The sequence below is a fragment of the Crocuta crocuta genome, unplaced genomic scaffold (genome assembly GCF_008692635.1).
Source record: "Crocuta crocuta isolate KB4526 unplaced genomic scaffold, BGI_CrCroc_1.0 scaffold643, whole genome shotgun sequence".
NCBI lineage: Eukaryota > Metazoa > Chordata > Mammalia > Carnivora > Hyaenidae > Crocuta > Crocuta crocuta.
In genome coordinates, this window is record NW_027528827.1 from 1,351,938 (window position 1) to 1,364,135 (window position 12,198).

Here is a 12,198-nt window from a genome sequence, read left to right on the forward strand (position 1 = left end):
ACTAGAAGTGTGGGTGACTATAAGCATCTAGGCCAACAGTTGCTTTGAACACCTATCAAAATTCACCTCCACATCCATGACTCTGACTCTCAGGTCAGATTTAAGAAAGATTTAAGCCTCTGTCTGGTTCTCTGCGTCTCACGTTTGCCCGTAGGCACACACTCTCTAAGACGGTATAAAGAATGCATGTTAAAGATGACTTCCCTGGCTCTAGGGTTTTATTGAAGAATTTATCTGGAAGTCAGATGTCCAAGACGGTGGTGTTCCATCTTAGAGATTCATTCTGAAAACCAGATATCTCCCCTGAGTCCAGGAGTTCTGCCTTACACTTGATTTTTTCCCCCTATAAAAACCTACTCAGAATTTGGCCAGAAAAAAAAATTTTTTTAAGATATATGAAGCAGCTTAAATACTTTACAATAAAAAAATTTTTTCCAAGTCTAGAGAGACCCACATAGACTATGTGATGTGAAAGTGTAACATGTTTGTAACAATTTTCCTAATTATATGTATGGCAAAGCTGTTTATCCCCAAGAGGGAAAATGGCATGCACCTTTACTTGTTCAGGTGCCCTGAATTTGGAGGTTCAAAATAGTTCTTTGTTGCACCTCCCTGAGATTTTGACAGATGCTTTAGGCTATTGGAAAACTTTAAAGAGAGTTAACAAGAAACTGCATTGCACCATTTTCTATTAATCTTGTACACAGTTGTCTAGTTATGGTTAGCTTTAAACCACCCAAAAGCTGGGAACATTTTAAATCCTATTTGTTTCTTGAGTGGACTATTCATTAATGAGCTTAACTGCTTGCTTGCTTCTGAAGCTAAATGTTATTTCTACATCTACTTTTCCTAATAATTTTTTTTTTGTTTTTGATTTGTTGGGCAAAATATTATGTGTTAGTTTGTTATTTGCACACTTCCCAGGCTTCTACATCTACTTTTCCTAATAATTTTTTTGTTTTGATTTGTTGGGCAAAATATTATGTGTTTGTTAATTGCACACTTCCCAGACTTTGGAATTTGTTTTAAAAACATGTTTTGAATGCCCAAGGCTCAACACACACTTAATTTGCTTCTTTTATGAGGTAAATACCCCAAGCTTAGAGTTATTTTTCTAGATACTATTAAGGACTAATAGCACACATCCTACCCTACCCCTACCTCTCCTCACCACTCCTGCCCCCCCCAAAATAAGCCCATTTTCATGTTTCTCATAAAAGACTCAAAAAAGTCTTTAAGAACACATTCATTAGACCATGACTCACCATGAGTTCTTCTAATGTGCTTTTTCTTAAAATTACATTCTAGAGATGGCCCCATAAGCATCTGTGGATTTACAAGGCAAAATACACTCTCAGCTCACACTTCTGGGTCTGCCTCCATATGGAGGGGGCCATATTCACACATCTCCAGGGAGTTCTCATCTAAACTTGAGAGCTCAGGCCATCCCTACCCTTTACCTGTGCTTTCTTTCTCAGTTCTGCTTTCTGGATCCTCTTTTGAGCAACCTCTTGGAAGTAATTCCACCTTCCCTTATATCCAAGGATGAAGATGTCTTGCTCAGTAAGCAACCCAACAAGAAAACTCTTAGTCACATGCACTGATATAAGAATAACAGACACACAGTAATGGCAGACTGGCAGTAGAGGATTGGGGAAGCCAGCAGTTAGACCCTCATTTATAGTGGCATAACCCCACATTCATGTATTTACTTATCATGCAGATGGGCTTGAGAAAAGGTCTGAGGTGGCTATATAACCCCATCTCCAAAGATCAACATAATTGGTACTTTCAGGTCATAATGATTTGGGAAGGGGGTAATTACCATTAAAATCCTTCTGTCCTTGCAATAACCTACATCTAAAGTGAAGATTAAAGATATTCAGCCTTTGAAGTGAAGCTTTTTGTTTGGGGATTTTCAAGTATGCTTGTCAGGTATATGCCCATCACTGGTAACATCTTCGGAATATACTTGTCGTCTCTCTGACATCAGTAAATCCATTCGTTCCCAGCTGTAATTTATCTCTTGATAAATCATGCTATCAAGTTGAAGTGTGAAAGCAATACCCTTAGGACATAAAATACCACTGAATCCACTGTTTGGTTAATTTATTACTATTATTAGGGAACTGACAGGATTACTTTAAAAATCGAGTGCCCAGAGGCCCCAGATTTCTATCAGGTCTTCGATACTGGCACAGTGTTCAATCATACCCAGCTGACCCAGCCACTTCCTCGGCCTCCTTCTGCTCCCAGTCACTTTGGAGAATTCTGGGAAGGGAGGATGGCTGAGCCAGGCACAGCCTCCTCCAAAACATTCAGACAGATAGGTCTGACAGTCAAGAGATAAAGCCTTGAGGCTTCTTTCTCAAGGAAGTTGTTTGCTTTCTTAAAAGGACTGCCTCTCTATTCAGTCCATGACAGCATGGCTTTATGTCTGTAGAGGCATAGCACTAAACACTGACATGGTTTGGAGCGACAGGAGCTCCAAACAGGAGGCAGCAGATGTGACTTGAAATTCTAATTCTGGCCTTTGCTAGCTGTATGACCTTGGACAAGTTATTTCGTGTTTCCGAACCTTAGTTTGTATAGCTGCAAAATGGTGTTAATAATAGGATTGCTGAGAGAATGAATTAAGACAGGTAGAAATGCTCCCCTCATAATAGGTGACCAAAAATGTCTGTTGCTCCCTTTTGAAGCAGATGTTATAGGGATGTGTCAATGATCTTAATTTTTCAACCATTAGTGATTATCCAATTCTCAGTCATACTCAGATTTGTTTTAATTGTGGGATTCGACCCAGCATTGGGTATTAAGATACATGATAAATAAAGACTCCTCCATAAGACTTTTTTCACATCTTAGACTCTAATGAAATGCAGATTAAATCCCATTAAAACAAATGCCATAACCGACCCCAACCTTGCAAAAAGAAGAGAGGCGAGAGGGCCTACACAAGAGAATCTAAGCTACGGCCAACCTAATAGTATTTCAAACAGCACTTAAACTTTTCAACATTCTAGCATGAACATAGTTGTAAGAGGAAATGCCCAGTATAAATTACCAGCGAGCTGGTTTGCGCACATGTTGGCAGCAATTCAGGAACCTACTTACACTTCTGCTATTGTGCTCTGTACTCTGTCCAGCTTTCTCCTTGACAAGCCACTTCCATTGCCACCTCAAGATCTTTGCACTTGCCCGTTCACCCAGCCTAGGATACTTGTCCCTGATCTCAACCAACCTCTTTCACCACTTCATGCAGACATGAGCTCAAAAGTCACCATTCTGGAGGGGCCTTTTTTTAAATACCTCACTGAAATAGTTCCCACACCCAATGCCCATCCATTAATTGGCCCCTTATCTGGCTTTTTCTTCACAGCAGTTAACACGACATGTTATTTTTTGGTCTCCTACTAGCATGATAGCCTTTAAAGCACAGCAGATATTTGTCTGTCTTATTCACCACTAATACAAATGCCTAAAATTAGGCCTAACCTGTAGTGGAGAGTGAGATGAAGAAAAGCTGGTGTCCTCCATTATCACATAAGGACAAAGAGTCCTTCTGCAGCCCATAGCAGTTCAGTTCCTAAAAGCACATGTCCTAGAACAGAAGCAGAGAAAAGCCAAGTGGGCACCCCTACCCAGCCTCCTTCAGATTCCCATAATCTCTCACAGGTCTGCAGTAGTCTCCTAACTGGTCTCTCTTCTTCAAGGTTATGTCCAATTTCTGTTTTCATCCATGCCACATACTTCCTTTCTTGTTGACTCTGTTTTGTTTTCCTTTGGTTAGCTTAGGGTTTTTTTTTTTTTTTATTGAGGTATAACTGACATACAATGAATAGCCTGTACTTAAATTGTACAATTTTATGAGTTTTGACATCTGAATACACCCAAGAAACCATCACTGAAATCAAGATAATGAACAATTCTATCACTCCCAAAAGTTCCTTCATGCACCTTTGCAATCTCTCCCTCCCATCCCTGTCCCAGCTGCCCTCAACTCTCATTCCCAGGTTAGTTTCTATTTTCTAGAACCTTAACATAAATGGGATCACACAGTACATAATTCAGGGTCTTTTGCGGGAGGGGGTGCTGGATTCTTTCACTCAGCATAATTATTTTGAAATTTAGCCACATTGTTGTATCAATGATTCTTTCCTTTTTATTACTAAGTAGTATTATAGTGAATGAGTATACCACAATTTCTTTAGCCATTCACCTGTTGATAGACATTTGAATTGTTTCCAGTTGGGGGCAATTACAAATAAAATTGCTATTAACATCCATGTACAAATCATTGTCTAGACATGCTCTCCTTTCTTTTGGATAGATACATAGGAGAGGAATACTGAGTCATGGTAGATGTATGAAACTATCAAACTGTTTTTCAAAATAGTTGTTCCATTTTATATTCCCACCAGCTGTCCATGAGAGTCACAGATGTTCACATCCATACCAATACTTGGTATTCTGACAGCAATATCTAAATGAAGGACAAACCTGATCATGCCACTCCTCCTTAAAATCACCCATGATTCCCCACCTGCTGCAGAATAAAGTCCACCTTTCTCAGGGCTTTTTATAAGACTGCCTCCCAGCACAGACACACCTTCCACCACTTTTCCCTTTATTCAATCCCAGCCCCCAGAACTTCTCCACCTAGCTTACAGTTTCCTCAGTCCCCCACAACCACAGCACCCTTGCCTGACTCTGGGTCTTTATACAACCATTTCTCCATTCTTTTTCCTATTATGGGCTGAACTATGTCACCCCCAAAATTCAGAGGTTGAATTCTTAACCCCTAGTACCTCAGAATGTGACTGTATTTGGAGACAGGGTCTTTAAAGACGTAATTAAGTTAAAATTAGGTTAAAATTTAACCTAACGGTTAAAATTAGGCCATTAAGATGGGCACTAATCTCATTTGGCTGGTGTCCTCATAAGAAGAGGAAATTTCATCATAGACTCTTATACAGGGAAGAAGATGTGAAGACTTAGGGAGAGGACAGCTCTCTAGAAGCCAAGGAGATGGTGTGGAACAGAATTTTTCATCATGATCCTCAGAAGGAAACAACACTGCCAATATCTTGATCTTGGACTTCCAATCTCCAAAACTATGAAGTGACAAGTTTCTGTTGTTTAATGCACTTGGTCTCTGGTACTCGTTATGGTAGCCCAAATAAACTAATGGATTCATCTCTTCAACTCCCTCCCAAACACAGGCCCAACTCACTTGTTGTTTTCTAATTCTTCTCCCACTTCTCTTGCTCACATTTAATAGCTCCTTTTTTTTTTTTAAATCTTTGCCATGGTACTTTGTTCATACCTCTCCTGGGAATTTGATCTTATTATAGTAATTATTTGCATAAGGGTCTATCTTCCACTCTAGGCTACAAGATTTTCTTGAAGATTTTTTTTTTTTATCTTTGCAATCTGAGCTGTCTAAATCAGTCTTGTGAGTCAATATAGCCTTTTATGTGTATTTATTTCATACGTTCTCTGGAACTAGGCTGCTCACTCAGATTTCTTTCCCCCCATAGCTTCCTACTGTTTTTTAAAAAAAAAAAAAAAAAAAGAATCCTAGTAATTTCCCTGTGTAGGAATCTATCCCAAGGAGATTTTTGAACAAGTACATAGAAATGGATATACAAGAAAGTTCTTCAGAGCATTGATTATAATATCAAAAAATTGCAATAGGCATAAGTGTTGTTCAATAGAATTAGTTAAATAACTTATGGTATGTCTCCCAGAGGGCTATTGTGCAGTCAATAAAAATGACAATGTGGATCTATATTAATTGCCATGGAAAAAATAACTATTATTGAATGAACACAAAACAAAACAGGATACAGAACAGAATGTATAGTATAATATGCAAACAAAGTCATGTATAAATATAGCTCTAGGTAACCATGCATACAGAAATATATGGAATAACATTTGCCAAAATGTTACAAGAGTTAAATCTGGATGGTAAGTTTTCACACAGTTTTTCTTTTTTCTCTGCAATTCCAGAAATGTGTAGATTTTCGAAAGTAGGCATGAATTCATTTTATAACCAGAATAAAGTAATAACATTATTTCATTTAAAATATATATACTAATAAAGAGGAGAGTAGCTAGGCTCTACTGTTCTGCTAGATCAACGCCTTCACCCAAGCATGGAAAGGAGGCAGTTCTTCTCATCCTGCTAATTAAGCTTCCTGAAAGCAGGTCAGCCCTGGGTGCAGGCCACACAGATGGGCATCTGCATGGCATGATTAGGAGCTATTGAACTGCTCTGCCCAGCCCGCCCCGGTCTCATCCTTGAGCCCTGCAGTCAGGCTTTAAAAGCCTAAGTTTCTCATTATTAGTTATTCCATTTGGATACTTCAATTAGGCAGCTGTTAAAATTCATGGGGGGAAAAAAAGCTATTATTAGTTAAGAACATGATAACCCAATTAATTCCCCCAGCAAAAGGCTGAACCATTAGATTATGATATAGGAAAGAAGGGGAAATGGACAGGAATTGGTGATGGGAGTGGGAAAATCCAACCTAAACAAACTCAGTCCCTGGGGACAGTAGAGAGAGGATAACTAACAGAAGGAGGGGCTGGAGTGATAACCACAACTAGTTTTCAAATGGTAGTAGTAGGAAACCTCACTCCTTAGTGGAACAAAAATAGTCGGACACAAATACCCTGAGAGATTTTTTTTAAAGAACCAATCACACACACTTTGATTCTCCGTCCATACATGCTTTACTTCCTTTTGGCCATATCTGCACACTAGGTTGATGGCCATGAGCTGCAGACCAAATGGGACATATTGTGATGTGTTACCCCAGTGGTTTACATTCCCTGTATTCCCTGCTAACCCCCTTGTGGCAGATTATATTTTCCCTAGATAGCTATACCAATATATGTCCACATGCTCACAGTGTGGCATGGACAAGCCTCCTCATCCAGAGGTGGGGTCAGTGTTCCCTCTCCTTGAATGCGGGTGGACATTTGTTACTTCCTCAACCACTGAAAAGACACCACGTGACTGACGAGGCTTATTATAAAGGGCACTCCCTCCCTGCCCCATGTCTGTCTGTCTCTGTCTGTCTGTCTCTCTCTCTCTTTCACCTCTTGCCCCTGGAACCCAGCCACCATGTTCTAATACAGCCCATGGCACATGATGTGTCCATGTGAGGGTCTTCCAGCTGACAGCACCAGCTAGGCCCCTAGCCAACAACAGCCTCCAGATCCTGCATTTACAAGCCTTATGATGATCTCAGTCCCACAATGTTGATGATTCCAGCTGAGGCCCCAGGCATGGGAAGAGAGATAACTTGTCCTCATTGAGGCCTCTCTCAATGCCTGACCCACAGAAACCATGAGACATAAGTATTTTCGTTTTGAGCAATAAGTAACCAGCATACTACCCTACTCTTACCACTGCCCTCAGACTCTCAGACTCGGACGCTCAAAGAGAAAAGTGTCAACTATTTTTTGAGTTTCAAAGTAGCTTTTCAAGAATCATCTCTATGACAATGGCTTAAATGAATTAAATTTGGAATCTAAATATCCTAGTATTTGACTATCAAAGGACAAAAGTCCTAAAGAACTTAGAGGCATACTATTTATGACTTAAGCAACAACTTAAGAAGGCAAGATAGGAGTGAGTTTTCCAGTCTAAAAAGATACTAAAAACAACGCTTTAAGATTTTTTGCTTAAGAGAAGACAGAGTTCTGAAACTTTACTGCTGGAATCCAGGCAGTGTAGACTAGAGGTACTGATGGGTATCTCAGTAAATGCCAACAGGATTGATGAAGAGGATCAAGGATGGGGATAATCAGATATCTCTTGCCGCATTGGTTAATGATGATCTGGGACCAGATGGGGCCTCACAACAATCCATAAGCTCTAAGGACAGCTTAATATCAACCACGAGGGAAGGAAAGGGTGGGGAAAAAATAGGATTCACCTAAGACTGATCATGTTAAATATTCTGCCATCAGTAGTAGGGGATGATTGAAACACTGTGTAAATTTACTTACTAAAATATTAAGTGACATTATTTATACGCTAAAGTTAGAGCTTAAGGAATTTGTACATTCTTCACCATTTTGATATTCACCTTCCCTGATAAAACTGTAACCTCTGGGAGGGGAAGAACATAAATAGCCCAGAGTACACAGTCAATGAATATGTGTTAATGAGTAAATAAATGAATACAGAATTCAAAACAGCTCAGTTGTGGAAATCAGAGGCCATGAATCATCTCACCTCTGTTTCCAACAAGCCAGGTGGCCTTTAATAGGTCCCTAAGTCTTACGGCCCAAAGGTTCTTAGCTATAAAATTAGGTGATCTCCAAATATACCTCCAACTCTCATATCCCACTGGACCATAAGCTACTACACAATAGGAATCAAGATCCAATCATTTTTATAGCCCCGGGACCTAGCATAGTGCCTGGTAAATAGCAGGCACTCAATAAATATTTGTTGAAAAACAAGATGAACATTATGCTAGGTTTCAAACCCTAATAAGGACAATGTATAATTTGGTTGCCTTTTCAAGTACATAAATGTTAAATGAAAACTAAAGAGAAATAACAAACCAAGAATGTCATAATGTCATTTTCACAGTACAGCAACATTTCCTAACTGCCCACCATTTAAGAAGTAATGGTTTTATTGCCAGGGAGCCTGACACGGTGATTTGCTCTGACTTGCGTCCCTGTTATTCTGACTGACAGCCTCTCTGAGCTGTCTTTTGGTGGGCAGCGGTTGCCCCTGGTGCATTTTTTATCAAAAGTACACACGTCCTGTCATCTTTTATAATCCTCAGAACTTGAAGATTGTCTTTTACTTAAGTTTTCTGAGCTGAAATTAGGTCTGAATAATAATCAGGATTGTGGATCTTCCAAAGCAAAGGTACTTTATGAGAAAATGCTATCTTACGATTCTTCCAGGCATAGAATTTCAGAGTTGAAAGATTTTTCCATCCCAGGATTTTATCTTATTAATATTCTCCTTTGCAATTCAAGTACCAAGAACTGGAAAAATCTCTGATTGTCCTCCAGCAATGGCATTAAAGGCTCCTCGTAACATACAGCACCAGAATTGTGCCATAATTTACTGAAATTGAACATTGCTCTGTGACTGCTAATTTTCCGTCGAGATGATTCTGTCTCTAAGCAAGAAGAGAAAAGATGAGAACTTGATAGGAGAAAAATCCCTTTTTCTAATTACTGTGAAGATTTTCAGATGCTTTAGGGTAAATATACCATTTTACCTTTGCCCTGATTTTTACCACAAGGTTCTGCTAAAAATCCTTGCGGCTGGAATGTCATAACTGGGTTTCTTTTTTAATCTTCCACTTGGAAAACCCAGTTATAATTGTATAGTGATGATGCGCTCTGTTCTAGGAGAGTGCTGTATCAGCGTATTCATTTTTAACCTTTATTTTCAATTATTTGCAGTTTGGGATTTAGTTCCCAAAGTCAATTTGGGAGACTTCTTCTCTTTTAATAAAAGAAGCTAATTTACCCATTCTGCAGTTGCCAAACAATCACATTGAAAAATATGAGTATATGCGTGCTCATAGACTCATTTCATAGACTCTGAGTCTAGAAATAAGCTTTTTAAACTTTCCTAATATGTTAATCATTAATGTAAGGTATCTATTATTTTGCCATTTTCTAGTAATTTTGACAGAATCTCCCTGTGCCTTTGCAATGGGATTAATACAATTGGACTACAGATCTTCTGGATGAAGTGAGTTTTTTTATAGTCATATAATAATAATAATAATAACAATTGCATATCTTTCTTAAAGAAGGCACCCATTAGCTCCATTGAAGTCAATGTGTAATGACTTGTCAATACTAATAATTCAAGGAATTTTAGCCCCTGTAAGAACATAAAGTCACATCTCTACTGTGGCAAGTCTTACTCCTAAGATTATCATGTTGAGAGGAAGGAGACCGCCCCCAGTGGAATGTGATTTGAGAGTCTCCACCCTCCTTCATGTCCACCCCACTATGCAGTATGAAGTCCACATACTACTCATCCTTTTGACTTAATGAGATCTCTTTTAAAATGCAAACATGTTACCTAAAGATCGGGATATATTGTCACATCAGGCATGTGGAACACCTAGGAATTAATTGCAGAAATTAATGAGTTAAGTACGAAAGGTTTGGGCTTTGAATAGTGAAACAGAAGACAAACACCAAAACAGAGAAGAAGAATTATATATATATATATACACATACACACACACACACACACACATATGTATATTTTTAGTAACCCTTCCAATAATATTTTATATGTGCCATTATTCTAAAATTCTTTAGCATTTGTCCAGCTTTAGGTAATAATCTTTCCCTAGGCTCCCTAGAGATCAGTCTGAAGCAAAGATAAAAGGCCAATGCTTTGCAGAGGTGCAATTCCAGGGAAGAGACTGGGAGGGGGAAGTGGGGAGAGGAAGGAGGACAGGCATAAACAAAATGGTGGATTACTGAGCTGGCCACATCTTCCTGGAAAATTTAGTCAGCTGTTCAGTCCCATAACCCCCCCCCCCAACAGCTGTGTGGAACCACCACACCTTGAACAGTCCATGTGGATGGGAAAGGAGGCTACCTCTGCCAGGATCCTCCAGCTCCTGTTTACCAAGGCTCAAAGCTCACCCCGTCACATTCAGCTCCCCACTCACTGGAGTTAGGACATCCAGTCCCTCCGCAAAGTCGCTGGAGAAGCCCAACCCAGAGCCAAAAATGCACAGCTACCTCTGAGCCCAGAAGTGCCGGGGAAGTCACCCGCCTTGTGAGTTTGGTCAGGTCAGATCTGAGCCAGGGAGCCCGAAGGTCCCTGCTTCAGTGAACAGAATGGGAAGCCCATGCTGAGCCCAGGTGGTAGTAGTAGGATTCAGACTATGGCACTGTTGGCCAGGCTGTCCACTGAGCAACAATCTAAGGCCAAGGGGACAGGTGGGGCTGAGTAAATCTGGAAAATTACATAAAATGGTCTGGAACTAAAATTACTGCTACGTCTATTTGTGTTAGACTATGTGCTCCTTGATAGCAGAAATCCTATCTTACCGCCCGAGCATCTTTGTATCCCCAGAAGCTAAAGGCCAGATACACCACAACAGACTGGAGTAAGCCCTCTTAAGATACACTTTTGGTAAGTGCTCATCTGATCTGGTCATCCTATAAACTAGAACACTGACGATAATGGTCAGATGGGTTCATCCACGACAAATGTTTACATATAGTACTTTCGGAAAGCGATTCTTTCATTTGGGCCATTATTTTACAAACAGCCAAAAGAAATAAAATGAGAACAAAAACACTCCCACCGTACTCCAGTAATTAAGAAGATGGGCTTTGGAATCTAACAGATCTAATGACATATGTGCATAGCCTCACTGCACCTTGGTTTTCTTTTGTAAAAAAGTGAAAAGCATTAATATCTGTCTCACTGCACTGCTGGGGATGTGTGTGGGTTTGTGTCACATCAGCTTGGTTCCGCTGGGAACTGTGATTCCCAGACAACTGTTTTCTATATGGCTCAAGGTTAGGATTGGCCAAATGAGAACCTGCCCAAAATTTGGGAGATGGAAGGGACAGGAGACCTTTCCCTAAGTCAGACATGGTGATGGTGACACGGCAGTATGGATCCCAGCGGGTACGACTTCCCTCTGCTCCACGCTTAGCTTGTCCCCCCTACGGCTGCTTCTGCTCAGCCACAGCAGCCACAAGCCCACCCCCAGATGCTTGGCTGCAAACCACAGAGGCAGCTGCCACACACAGGCTGTAGCCCCCATGGTCCTCTCCAAGTAATCCTCCCTGTGCAATCCACCTTCAGCTACTGGACATGCTTAGTATCCCAGATCTCATGAGAAGCTCCAAGCAGTCTCTCTGAGCCGGTGCTTCAGGACAACCTGTAAATGGCCCTCCAGCTCCCTCTCCCAGACCCTCACTTCCCCACCTCCTTGCATAGGTATATAATAAACCTGTTTTCCAGGGAGAACCCAACTTGCAGCTTTTGCTGGTTTCTGTGGTCCAAAGTACTCCCCCTTTTCAAGCTACCGATATTAAGTCATTGAACAGAGTTGGGAAGAAAGGCACACAAGTGCTCTCAGAAGCTCAGCCAGCCCCAGATCAACCCCGAAGGAGCCCCTCATCCCATGATACTCACATGGCTGCTCTCCTTCCCTG